The 14,728-nt window shown below is 40.3% G+C and overlaps 1 protein-coding gene across 3 annotated transcripts in view; it reads left to right on the plus strand.

Annotated features, from left to right (window-relative positions):
- bcorl1 (BCL6 corepressor-like 1) overlaps positions 1–14,728 on the plus strand; it is a 43,669-nt gene that overhangs the window by 2,790 nt on the left and 26,151 nt on the right. The gene's annotated exons all lie outside the window — the stretch shown is intronic.

Below are 14,728 nucleotides of genomic sequence, written 5' to 3' on the forward strand. Positions count from 1 at the left end.
GTGAGACATCATTAGAAGGCCCAGGATGTCCTCTTCACAGGACCGTGGGGTTTTTACAGACTGCATATATGGTGTTTAACATCAATGGCTAAAATGCATGTCCTCCACAGAGGACAAAAATGAATTGCTGGGTCTCAGGAGGTTAAGTCAGATGTTTATATTTCTGTCATCAGAGTAGAACAAAGTTGTCAGACAGTGAGGCTTCATACATTTATCTTTAAGTTGAGGGAAATGGTGTTACAGCTAATAATTACTGACTTTATCAAGCACCATGCATTTTATTTTCTGTATTAGTTCATGCATTTTTTTGGTCCGTAAAGCCTCAGAGGATATCAAGAAAATGGAAACTGTGCAAATAATGTCTGGAAATGTTAATCCAAAACTCAGATGTGTGTGTGTCTCTGTTTTGAATTACATTTACAGAATGAAATTAGCTTGGACATTTGTAGATTACAAAAATAGCTGTTAATATTTCTGTTAGTTAAGTTTTGTTAAGAGTAGTATTAATGTTATGATAGTCACGTAATATTCCCTTCTTTGAAATAAATCCCATGTACACTTGCATACAGAGCTGAAAAAAAGAAGCTGTTTACACTGACAAATAGCCATCCAAACTGGGTGTTTAGTTTAAGTTGAACATTTTACAACCCAAAGATTTGCACACTACATATCATTGTGTGTGAAAAGGTCAGGCAGAATAATGCTACATCAACACATATCAGCCCGCCAGCCACCAGTCAAGCTACGTTGATAAGTTAGCTAACATAAAGGCTAAACTTTGGAAAATGAACACAGTTGACCTCTTCATCTTGAGCTTATTCCCCTACACAAATACTTTGCTTTTGAACGTCTGTTTCACGTATGCAGGACAAAGTCCTGGTTTAGATTTTCTCCTTGCTCTGCTGTTTCATCAGTTGTACCTGCCAGTGAGTCTGCTGTAGTCTGTGCATTTAAATCAAATGTTTAAGAGTTCAAAACTGAATAGGAGGCCTCACACTCACAGCTCTCCCGCCAAGTTTGTCTTTGAGATATTCAGGCTTAGTTTATGTATTCCTCTTTCACTAAACTTGTTGGCTGTGAGTGTTTGTTACTGTTGGAGCATTAATTAAGCAACTTCTCTAGACCTCCTCAAAGTGTCTCTAAATGTCAAACTCTCCATATTTTACCGGTGGTGGGTTTGATATCAGCGACAAAGACTCTCCCCTCCTTCCTCAGCACCATCTTTCCATTTTTAGCCACTTTGACTGGAGCGCTCCAGCTTCCTTAGGTGCCAGTGAGGGAAGGGCAGTAAGGCGTGCGTTGGAAAAATGTGGGGATGACAGCTGCATCTGTTTATCATGTGGGATACAATAGCACACCTTGAGAGGCAGCCAGAGCTTGTTTTCTCCCTGATCCTGGCTCTAACACTGCAGGCCAGTGTTAACAGACAAGGCAGATTCATAAATGGGCAGGATCAGAGTCACCGTGCTAGATCCATGCCACTGGCTCTGAGTTCAGCGGACATACAGTATAGGATGTGTTTTTGAGGCCAGGGAGCAGTTACGTAAATATTTAAACTTAAAATAAATTAGCAGACATGAAATAAATGAGGTATGTTAGTCGTTAATGTTATGACTATTTACTTGCCTGGTCAAAAAGAAATGCAAGATAAAAGTCATGTAGCCCAGCTTTTTATAGAATTTGTACATTAAGTGTATCGTACCATAGCATACTGTGCTTCATCGTATTGTATTGTAATTTATCGTATCGTATTGTATTGTATTGTATAATATCGAATCATATCGTATTGTGTAATATTGTATCATATCGTATTGTATCATACCGTATCAATTCATATCGTATCATATCATATTGTCTCATATTGTCTCATATGGTATTATACCGTATAGTTACCGTATCGGATCATATCATACTGTGTCGTATCGTATTGTGTTATATTGCAGGGGTTCTCAAACTTTTTGGATCCAGGGACCCCTTACAGGTGAGAAAATTGTCCAAGGACCACCTCATAACTGTAACACAGATTAAGCACATTAGTGATGTGTCATGATCAAAAGCTGCGGCTTTGGTCAGCATAGCGGCCATGTGGCCAATCATGTGTGAGGATATAGGATGTTGGTGATGGAGAGGAGGCTGTGTATCGTGGCTTCATCTGTTCCTTCTGAGAGGGTTCTTCTCAAAGACAAGGCAAATTCTGAGAGGAGAAATCGGATCAGCCCATCCAAGCTGAGGCATCTGATTTTTCTCAATGCCAACCTGCACTGAGGACATTAATAATGTTTGCTCAAGTTTGGTTCCGCCTCTGGATCTGTTTGCCTGAGTTTGGTTCTGGTTCTGTTTGTTTGAGTTTGGTTCTGGTTCTGTTTGCTTGAGTTTTGTTCTGGTTCTGTTTGCTTGACTTGGTTCTGGTTCTGTTTGCTTGAGTTTGGTTCTGGTTCTGTTTGCTTGAGTTTGGTTCTGGTTCTGTTTGCTTGACTTGGTTCTGGTTCTGTTTGCTTGACTTGGTTCTGGTTCTGTTTACTTGAGTTTTGTTCTGGTTCTGGTTCTGTTTGCTTGAGAAAGGTTCTGGTTCTGTTTGCTTGACTTGGTTCTGGTTCTGTATGCTTGAGTAAGGTTCTGGTTCTGTTTGCTTGAGTAAGGTTCTGGTTCTGTTTGCTTGAGTAAGGTTCTGGTTCTGTTTGCTTGAGTTTGGTTCTGGTTCTGGTTGCTTGAGTTTGGTTCTGGTTCTGTTAACTCGAGTTCGGTTCTGGTTCAGTTCTGGTTCGGTTCGGTTCTGGTTCGGTTCTTATTCGGTTCTGGTTCGGTCTGGTTCGGTTCTGGTTCTGTTTGCTTGAGTAAGGTTCTTGTTCTGTTTGCTTGAGTTGGTTCTGGTTCTGTTTGCTTGACTTGGTTCTGGTTCTTTTTGCTTGAGTTTGGTTCTGGTTCTGTCTGCTTGAGTTTGGTTCTGGTTCTGGTTCTGTTAACTCGAGTTCGGTTCGGTTCTGGTTCGGTTCTGGTTCTGGTTCGGTTCTGGTTCGGTTTGCTTGAGTAAGGTTCTGGTTCTGTTAACTCAAGTTCGGTTCTGGTTCGGTTCTGGTTCGGTTCTGGTTCGGTTTGCTTGAGTTTGGTTCTGGTTCGGTTCTGGTTCGGTTCTGGTTCGGTTCTGGTTCGGTTCTGGTTCGGTTCTGGTTCGGTTTGCTTGAGTAAGGTTCTGGTTCTGTTAACTCAAGTTCGGTTCTGGTTTGGTTCGGTTCTGGTTCGGTTCTGGTTCGGTTTGCTTGAGTTTGGTTCTGGTTCGGTTCTGGTTTGGTTTGCCAAAGTTTAGTTCTGGTTCTAACCCTAACCCTAATCCTAACCCTAAACCCTAACCCTAACCCTAATCCTAACCCTAATCACAACCCTGACCCTAATCCTAACCCTAACCCTAACCCTAATCCTAACCCTAACCCTAACCCTAATCCTAACCCTAACCCTAACCCTAACCCTAATCCTAACCCTAACCCTAATCCTAACCCTAACCCTAACCCTAACCGTAATCCTAACCCTAACCCTAACCCTAATCCTAACCCTAACCCTAACCCTAACCCTAATCCCAACCCTAACCCTAACCCTAATCCTAACCCTAACCCTAACCCTAATCCTAACCCTAACCCTAACCCTAATCCTAACCCTAACCCTAACCCTAATCCTAACCCTAACCCTAACCCTAATCCTAACCCCATAACCCTAATCATAACCCTAACCCTAACCCTAATCCTAACCCCATAACCCTAATCATAACCCTAACCCTAATCCTAACCCTAATCATAACCCTAATACTAACCCCATAACCCTAATCATAACCCTAACCCTAACCCTAATCCTAACCCTAATCACAACCCTTACCCTAACCCTAACCCTAACCCTAACCCTAATCCTAACCCTAACAATAACCCTAACCCTAATCACAACCCTAACCCTAATCCTAAGCCTAACCCTAATCCTAACCCTAATCATAACCCTAATCCTAACCCTAACCCTAATCCTAAGTCTAACACTAACATTAACCCTAACCCTAATCACAACCCTATCCCTAACCCTAATCACAACCCTAACCCTAATCCTAACCCTAACCCTAATCCTAACCCTAACCCTAATCCTAACCCTAACCCTAACCCTAATCTTAACCCTAACCCTAACCCTAATCCTAACCCTAACCCTAACCCTAACCCTAATCCTAACCCTAACCCTAACCCTAACCCTAATCACAACCCTATCCCTAACCCTAATCACAACCCTAACCCTAACCCTAATCCTAACCCTAACACTAACCCTAACCCTAATCCTAACCCTAACCCTAACCCTAACCCTAATCACAACCCTATCCCTAACCCTAATCACAACCCTATCCCTAACCCTAATCCTAACCCTAACCCTAATCCTAACCTTAACCCTAACCCTAATCCTAACCCTAACACTAACCCTAACCCTAATCCTAACCCTAACCCTAACCCTAACCCTAATCACAACCCTAACCCTAATCCTAATCCTAACCCTAACCCTAACCCTAACCCTAACACTAACATTAACCCTAAGCCTAATCACAACCCTATCCCTAACCCTAATCATAACCCTAACCCTAACCCTAATCCTAACCCTAACCCTAATCCTAACCCTTATCCTAACCCAAATCCTAATCCTAACCCTAATCCTAACACTAACCCTTACCCTAATCCTAACCCTAACCCTAACCCTAATCTTAACACTAACCCTAACCCTAATCCTAACACTAACCCTAACCCTAATCACAACCCTATCCCTAACCCTAATCACAACCCTATCCCTAACCCTAACCCTAATCATAACCCTAACCCAAATCCTAACACGAACCCTAACCCTAAACCTAATCACAACCCTAATCATAACCCTAACCCTAACCGTAATCATAACAGTGATGTCTGTGCTCGTCATATTGGCCATATTCATATTCTGCTCCATGCTCTGAACATGAAAACATGATTACTGAAGCTGTTGGTTTCATGTTGGAGTTGGAGCTGAAATACAGTATGTTGAGCAGCACTTTGTTCAAAGAGAGGAGATATTTCTGAGGGGATGGCTGCTTGAATCAGTGTAGGCAACCTGCTACTAGTCAGGGCGTTTGCTCCGATTAATGTCTACTGCCATAATGCCCCAGAGGTGAACAAGCACAGATGACAGATGGCATTGTGTTGCTTGGTGCAGTTTGAGTCACAGTTTAATGTAGAAAATAGAGATTAAGCTGTAAGTAGGCTGTGTTTGGTTAAACTGACATATAACCACTCGACCAGAGCAATGTGTGAGCAGCACAGGCATGAGGACGGAGACTTGCAAAGAGGACCAAAGGCTGGTGGTTCTAACTCTGCTAATGCTGACCACACCATGCAAGCTAACATCGTTTACCCTCAGACTCTGAACACGTGTTTAGAGGTGTTGAAGACTGTAACTAGTGCTCAATTTGATCTGTTCTATTATCTTCAGACTAGTTGTTTTGTCAGAATATAAATCTCCGTTTAAACAACTAGAAAATGAGTCACTTCAGAACATCCCTTAATCCTAGTTCCATACATTGTATGGAATTTCATCTTATCGTCACAGTGTTTATATCCTTTTGTACCATATTGCTGTGTATTTTAGTTTTTCATATTGTAACACATCATTGTAGTGTACCATGTGTCATATTTTTCTGTATTGTATTGAACCGTATCATATCATATCACCACAGAGTGTATCATACCCAAGCGGCAAGAATTGAAGCCAATGTGGAAGTGTTAAAAACTGCAGTTTCTCGCGTGTCCGCTTGAGGCTGGCTCCAGAAGTACCGGAAACCACATACACAGAAATTCAAAAAAGACGATCTTTACAGCAGAAATAAACATGTTTACAGCCTGGTACAAAAGACGTGTGTAGGCTGACTTGATTGACAGGTGGGAACACTGTAGCTGTTGGTGAGGAGGCACAAAGCCTGCCTCTTTACATCATACTAGCTCAACAGAAGTTAGATTGAGTGCAGCATTACCAATATGGTGACTATTGGCTTCAAAACAGCATTTCAGAAACAGATGGGTGACGTCACGGATACTACGTCCATTATTTATACAGTCTATGATCATACCATATGGTATTGTATTGTTGTATCACTGTAGTGTATTGTATTTAAAATTTCATATTTATTCATCATTGTGTTTCGTACCATATATGGTGTTATTTGTATAGTATTGTGTTATTTTAGCATATTGTACTGTATCAAATCATATGTTTGTAGTGTACCTAGCATATTGTAATGTGTTGTATTGTACTGTATCTATTTGTACATTTTTTGTACTAGTGAATCTCACATGGTAAGTAAGTAAGTAAAATGTATTTATATAGCACTTTTAAAACGCTCGGTTACAAAGTGCTTCACAGGCACAAAACAATAAAAACAAGCAAGATAGAAACAAAATACATATGCAGAAATAATCAGACAAACAAAGCAATAGACAGACAACAGTAGAGGTTAGATGGGAGGTTCTATGAAGGCCCCACCAGAACTCAATAAAATGGCCTCAAAGCTGAAGCACAGGACTTTAACATAAAGCTTCCTGTCTAGAAGAAAAGTTGTGTCAAAAAAAAAAGGAAATGTTATTTTTACCTCGAGGTGCATGAAAGGGAAGACAAAACTTTCAGAAAACCACTGCCAGTTTAAATTGCTCTGATACACAAAGTCATTTTAACAACATTCAATACTTTTGGACAAAAACATATCGTGTATGTCCTTGAAGTCCAAACAAACATGTTCAACCCCTTTTCATCCTCCTAAAATGTTCTGAAATGTCATCTCCCTTTTAGAAAACGCTTTCAATTGTGCACTTCTTTCATCCATATGTACTGGCCGTGTTCCACTTGTTGCCTTTGTGAGCTCCTGCTGAGGTTGTAATTTCTTGTCTGTCCATCAGTTGAATAGTGTTAAACAGGATGTTAAAGTTTCCCCCTGGTGAAGCAGAAGACATCACACATTTAAACATGGACTTTGTGGAGATTGCAGACACTGTGAACTTTGATACTTGTTGGAAACAAACGACATGATCACGTTCAGATTTCCCAGTCAAAGCAGTTTCAGGTGTCTGAATTAATCATTGAGTTTTGGATCATTAGAGCTTCAGTCAATCATCTTACCCTCCTGTATAAAGTGTGCAGTGCAGACTTTCTTTGTACATGTGTCTGTTACTGTTAGAAACACTAATATTATGTTGGATAATGATATATTTTCTAACCAAAATTGATTGTTATTATTCAGCTCTATGATTGACATATGTGTGTGTCAGCCATTATGCTTCCTCAAATTGATATGATTCATATCATGGTGAATTGCAGCAGGATAAAAAAAGCCAGTTTACAACATAGGACTTCAATTTCACTAACCAGTCATAACATTTACTATATTTTATTAAAAAGGGATCACTTTATTCTGAGTATATTGCCCTCATTGAGACAGTTGCTGGAGCTCTGGAGGCAAAAGCCCTGATGCCCCTATGTCACATAAGGCGTTTTTCGACCGCAGGAACTTTACCCCGGAACTAGGGACTTCACCCCTGAACAACATGCGTTTCGACCGGAGGAACCAGGGTCTAAATTTAGTTCAGAGGTAAAGAGGTGTTTGTGGAGTTTACACAGTTGTTGAAACACAGAGGGAGTTCCTGGGAATGCAGAGAACTAGTTTAGTTTTTTATTAAGTTTTCAAAATATTATTTAATATAATTTTTTTTCTCCATATGTCACTGGCCTGATTTGCACAATCTACCCAGTACTTCAGCCCCCGGTCGAAACGCAGACAACAATGGGGGCACAGGAACCTTTTAGTTCTTGGGAAGGTAGTTCTGGGGACTAAAAGACCCCGGAACTCTTGGCCAAAATGCACCTTAACAGCCAAATTGACCTGGGGTTTTTGTGTGTTCAGAAAGTTTCTGAAAAGGAAACTGGATTGTAAAATGAATCAAATTAAAAAAGACATCAAAAGTAAAGTATGAGGATGTGTCAACATTATTCATCATCAATCATACTCCAGTATTGTAATACATTTGATCCACTGAAGGCCCCCAAAAAAACACAATTCCAATGACTAAAAGGTAAGACAACGCTAATTTACTATAAACTACAGGTATTTCAAAGCGACTACTGTCCTAGTTGTTTCAACATAGATTCAAATTCTGACTAATCTACTGGTCTAAAGGTAAGAAAACAAACACAGTCAACATTGAGCACGCCTTAGGTCCTCCTTGTAGGTTAACTTCCACGTTACTGAGCTGGTTACGATTGTGCCTCTTCAGTGGTTATATGCCAGTTTAACCAGACACAGTAGACATGGAGATGCCCTCGGGATGCCCTCAGTCAAATGTGCTTGTTTACAACTGGGTGGTTAAGCATTACAGCATGGTGGCAGTCTCCAGGAGCTCCAGCTAGTGGTGGATAGAAGCGCAACAGTTCAGACAACACGTGACTGGCATTTTGGGCCTACACTAATAAAAGTATTGATCACTTTTTAAACTGACTAGTTATTCTGGTGCCAATTAACGAGGGTGAAAATCATGTTATTGTTTAGTTGAAAAAAAGCACACATACATAATGTAAAAACTAGCTTGATTTAATGGGACTTTCTGTACAAACCACAACCACTTCTGATCTCGCTAAAGCTTCTATATGGAGACAGAAAAATGTATTTTGTTTGAATAGACACGTCTTTCTTTCCCTCCCTCCACAATAACTCTTAGTGTCTAAATTGAAGCTACAATGAGACTTCAAACTTAGTGTTTCCTGTTTAACAGCCTGTGGCCTTAATGATGGCCCTCTTCTTGCATGCCCTTGTAAGTCCAATAACTGTATAGACCTTCAGAAATGCTGGTGTGCAGAGCCATTGTTAACATAGAAAGCACATGTCATCTCTATTAGCTGCATTCATGTGCATCTTCTAATTTGTTTCCCACTGAATGACCCTGTACCTGGGGCAGTGGAGGTGCAGGAATATGTTGAAAATGCTAAAACACATTATCTTCTTTACACATTATGCTACATATTTATATTAGGTTATGTTATTTTTTATTTACATGTGTTCACAAACTAATTTAATTTGCTTTATTTTTTTTATTTTAATTATGTTGACCCCCCTTCACACACACACACACCCCATCCCACTCCAGGATTTATGCCACTTTTTTTTTTAAGTTATATTTTTGGGCTTTTTGCCTTTATTTGATAGGACAGCTGAAGAGAGACAGGAAATGCTGGAAGAGAGCGGGGGAAGAACCTGCGATCTCTGTGACGAGGACTGCAACCTCCGTATGTGGGGCACTTGGACTGCTAGGCCAACAGTGCTCTGATTTATGCCACTTTGTCATGTTTTTTTTTTATAAGTCAAAAGGAATATAAAAACTGTTTAATTCTTAAATGAAAGTAGGTTGTGAAGATAAAAAGGGTAAATGTTATTTATTTGTAAATGCACTGGCCACCCCTGCCTATGTGAGAGCCTCAGTTGGGCCACCCTAGTCAAAAAGTTATGGACACGCCCCTGAACCTAACCTTAGATGGAGCTAAATAACATCAACAGCAACCAGCTGTACATAACTGCAAACAGCGGAATGAGAGGATTTGTATTTAACATGAGATGTCACACTTAAATTAAGGACCTCTCTCTCTGATCACCTGCAGCATGTGTCGGACATCTCACTTTACACAGAGCGGTGGGGGGTGATCATCTTTGATTGCAGGTGGCAATCTCATAAGGATAAAAAACGAAATATGGAAAGATGGTCAGCACATATACTTTGGAGGCCCATCCAAGTATCATGTGGGAAACACTGCGCAGAGTGTCCATCCTACTCTCTCTGGTCCTGACTGCTCTCGCCAGACACCATCAGTTCTTACGTTTTCTGGCTGTGCTGGTCATTTTAATTGAAGTTCATGTTTTCAAACATCCCTGTCTGACACTTCTGACAACACTTCTGTAGAATGAGCGTGAGTACAGTTTCTTTGTGCTGCTAAAAAGTTTGAAAGTCAAATTTGAAGAAGTGAGCCGCAGTGTCCCAGTTACTCAGGATAATCCACAGACCTCACTGTCAACAGTTTCCACCGGTCTGTTTCTCACTTAGGAAGTGCTAAATTTCCACAGAAAATCTCTCAGAATGAGGGCCTTAGATAATCCAGAGTAATTGAAGGGAATTGTTGCGGGATGCTTCTGAGGTTTTGCACAATCACTTTCTATAGATTACATTCACCTCATCATATGGAGGTGGGTACAAATTTCAGATGCAGATAAGAAAACAGGCAATCTCTATGGCTGTATAAGAGAAAAGTAGACCTTTATAAAGGTCTGTGTGTTTCAAGTGACCGTAGAATTTCCAGTGACTGCGATTGTTATGAGTAATAATTCATTTTTGCTCTCTCTTTATGGCTTCAGCACCACATCACTGCATGCTAAGGTACAGTGGGGCAAAAAAGTATTTAGTCAGCCACTGATTTTGCAAGTTATCCTACTTAGAAAGATGAGAGAGGTCTGTAATTTTCGTCAGAAGTACACTTCAACTATGAGAGACAAAATGAGAAAAAAAATCCAGGAAATCACATTGTAGGATTTTTAAAGAATTTATTAGTAAATTATGGTGGAAAATAAGTATTTGGTCACCCACAAACAAGCAAGATTTCTGGCTCTCACAGACCTGTAACTTCTTCTTTAAGAAGCTCTTCTGTCCTCCACTCGTTACCTGTATTAATGGCACCTGTTTGAACTCGTTATCTGTATAAAAGACATCTGTCCACAGCCTCAAACAGTCAGACACCAAACTCAACCATGGCCAAGACCAAAGAGCTGTCGAAGGACACCAGGAAGAAAATTGTCGACCTGCACCAGGCTGGGAAAGTGAATCGACAATAGGCAAGCAGGTTGGTGTGAATAAATCAACTGTGGGAGCAATTGTAAGAAAATGGAAGACATACAAGACCATTGATAATCTCCCTCGATCTGGGGCCCCACGCAAGATTTCATCCCGTGGGGTCAAAATGATCATGAGAACGGTGAGCAAAAATCCCAGAACTACACGGAGGGACCTGATGCTGGGACCAAAGTAACACAGGCTACCATCAGTAACACACTACACTAAGAGGGACTCAAATCCTGCTGTGCAAGGCGTGTCCCCCTGCTTAAGCCAGTACATGTCCGGGCCCGTCTGAAGTTTGCCAGAGAGCATATGGATGATCCAGAAGAGGATTGGGAGAATATCATGTGGTCAGATGAAACCAAAATATAACTTTTTGGTAAAAACTCAACTCGTTGTGTTTGATGGAAGAAGAATGCTGAGTTGCATCCCAAGAACACCATACCTACTGTGAAGCATGGGGGTGGAAACGTCATGCTCTGGGTCTGTTTTTCTGCAAACGGGACAGGACGACTGATCTGTGTTAAGGGAAGAATGAACAGGGCCATGTATCGTGAGATTTTAAGCCAAAACCTCCTTCCATCAGTGAGAGCATTGAAGATGGAACGTTGCTGGGTCTTCGAACATGACAATGATCCCAAACACCTGCAAACCTGGTGAAGACTTACAGGAAACGTTTGACCTCTGTCATTGCCAACAAGGGTTGTGTTACAAAGTATTGAGTTGAACTTTTGTTATTGACCAAATACTTATTTTCAACCATAATTTACAAATAAATTCTTTAAAAATCCTACAATGTGATTTCCTGGATTTTTTTTCTCATTTTGTCTCTCATAGTTGAAGTGTACCTCTGATGAAAATTACAGACCTCTCTCATCTTTCTAAGTGGGAGAACTTGCAAAATCAGTGGCTGACTAAATATTTTTTTGCCCCACTGTGTATGTAAGTAATGTACTTGAGTTGTGACTATTGTCTGCATTGGCCTTCAGTTTTCTGTTGTGTCTTCGTGTCTCGTGTTTCTGTGAACTGCTCCTGTATTGTCTCTTGTGGCACAGGGAGCAGTGCTCAGCCTTTATTGATCAGGGAGACCAACCCTGCTGTGTTGTAAACTTTTTGCACTGAAGGTGGTCCAAGCAAAGTTTGGCCCATGCTTGCCTCTTTAATGTATTCCCACAACCTACGGTTAGGTCTCAAGTCTTTAACTGAGCCTTGAACTCATTCACAGCAGTGATTTTACCACTGTCTTATGCTAATTTAACAAGCCTCTAATGATATATCAGGATATCATGGCCTGAAGTGTCCAGCCAGGGTTTCTCTGCAAGAGGTTTGTTTTTTAAAAAATCTGGGAGAATTCAACAATGGAAACTTGGTTCTGCCAGGTTTATTCATTTTCTATGTTACTGGTGTTAATTGTGTTTGCTCCAGTGTTTCTTCCACCTTTGATAATTGAAACATGTTTGTTTTGTTTGGTTTGTACACTATGTTGTCAAGAGAACAAGGAAAAGCTATCTGATCTGTTTACTTTACATGAGCAAACAAACAACAGAACAATCCGAATGTGAGATAACAAAAAAGTATAAAGGCAGCTGGAGGTGAACATACATACAGTCAAATTAAAATGTTTAAACTTCAATATTCCCTCTGCATAAACATCATGACTCCCTCATGTATGAAGCCACAGACCTTATCTCTGCCTTTGCTCATTTTCTATCTTTTTCAGCGACATTTTCTATTTTGCACCTGACCTTCAGAATTTCATTCACACAGGAAATAAAGAGAGGCTGTCTAACTCCAGTCTAAAGCTTTCCTCTCAGCAAATCCACACACACTCTCCTCTCCATGAATAACAAGCAAAATACTGTATGACACATCACAAAATATTATAACAACTATACAGTATAACCAACCCACATGGGTTTCTTAAACAAATGAAACAAGACTGGTTCAAGGCAGGTTGGAAAACACATTTGTCAATACTTATATAGAAAGACTTTGTTGTGGTGACCCTCTGTGGGCTTCCATACATCTGTTTTATTACATCTTCTAGATGGTGGTGTTAGGGTCAGCACTGTCGTCATAAAGCAACAAGGTTCTTGCTTTGACTCTCAGCAGACTGAAGCCTTTTTGAGAAGTTTGCATGTTCTTCCTATACTTGCACGTTCTCTCTGTTGATTCCAGCCCCTCCTCCTCACATTATAAAGACATGCAGGTTAGATTACTTTATGAATCTTAAATGCCTTGTCTGATTTATTTGCATTAAAAAAAATAGTGGAAAATACAGAAAGAAATGCAATATTTCAAAACAGGTTTACACTTGTTGGATGTGAAACAAATGGTGTACCAAAAATGTGTAATGCATACAGGCTAAATGAGCTAAAAATGATGTACATTTCATCAATTAGACCTTCACAGACATCTTCTGCCCCATAGAAGAAGGGAAAGATGTGGGCTGATGAAACAATCTGATACATTTGGGGTAATAAAGGAACCTTCTACAAATTAAAACATCAATATGCCCTTCTAATTATTATATCAATACATACAGACATACACACGTCATTTCTACTATTTCAATATTTTTCCCGCATTTGAGATTTTACAGTTGCTGTTTTATCTCTGTGCTCTCTTTACACTGAGGGTATTAATCCCGAATGAAGCCCCTTACTTCTGAGCATCCCCTAGCTTGAAAGCCAACCGTTCTCTTTCTAATAACATTAGTGGATGAAAGGTGCTGTATAGATAAAGTTGAGTTGAGTTAATGAAACAAACCAAATAACTCAGACTAAAACCCCACCTTTTCAATACAGCTCGCCCTCTACTGTGTGGAGAAAAGGCACAGCAATCTTGACCTTGGCATACAAGCTGCCACAAATAAATAAAACATATGACAAACACTGCACAAGCTAACGACGAGTGATGGTGAGCATGACCAACAATATCTATTAATTATTCCAAGCATTAGAATAAAACAAACTAGGCTTCTATTCTCCAGATTGTGGGCGCAGGATTCTTGGATCGTCTGGAAGTGTAAAAAAATTATAAAGCAATATTAATTGTCTTTTTTTATTTTTTATTTAAGTTATATTTTTTGGCATTTTTGCCTTTATCGATAGGACAACTGGAGAGAGACAGGAAATATAGGAAGAGAGCTGGGGAAGACATGCTGCAGATGGTAATGGCCGGGAGTCGAACATGAGTCCCCTGCAATGAGGACACTAGCCTCAGTATATGGGGCGCCAGTGAGACCGCTAGGCCAACGGCTCCAAAATAGAGTCAGCCCTCAATAAGGTCCATATTGAAATGCTCACCCTTTGCTTCGTACAAAAACTGCTTTTGGTCTCTGTAGCTAGAGGCCCCTCTCTCATGACAATTGTTCATGGGCTGGATTTCAATATGATCTGCCTGCTCAAAATACATCAAGTCTTATAAATTATGTGTAATTAAGGGTGTGGTCACTTTTAAGGACATTGGCTCCTCCAAACTCCTTGTCTTGGGTGCCTTTTGAATTTTTTGAATGGGAAAATGAGACAAATAATATTGCTTTGTAGTTTTTTTTTGCATTTCCAGACCATCTAAGAATCCTGCGCCCACAATCTGGAGAGTAAAACCTTAGTTTTATTTTATTCTAATGCTTACACTAATTAGTAGGTATTGGTGGTCATGTTCACCATACCTGGCTTGTTAGCTTGTGTATTGTTTGTCATACTTTTATTTAATTTTTGGCAGCCTGTATACAAGGGTCAAGACTACTGTGCCTTTTCTCCACAGAGGGCAAGCTGTAGTGAAGAGGCAGCTGCTTTACTTCGAGTTACTTGGTTTGTTTCATT

This window comes from Notolabrus celidotus, chromosome 8 (assembly GCF_009762535.1).
Source record: "Notolabrus celidotus isolate fNotCel1 chromosome 8, fNotCel1.pri, whole genome shotgun sequence".
Taxonomy (NCBI): domain Eukaryota; kingdom Metazoa; phylum Chordata; class Actinopteri; order Labriformes; family Labridae; genus Notolabrus; species Notolabrus celidotus.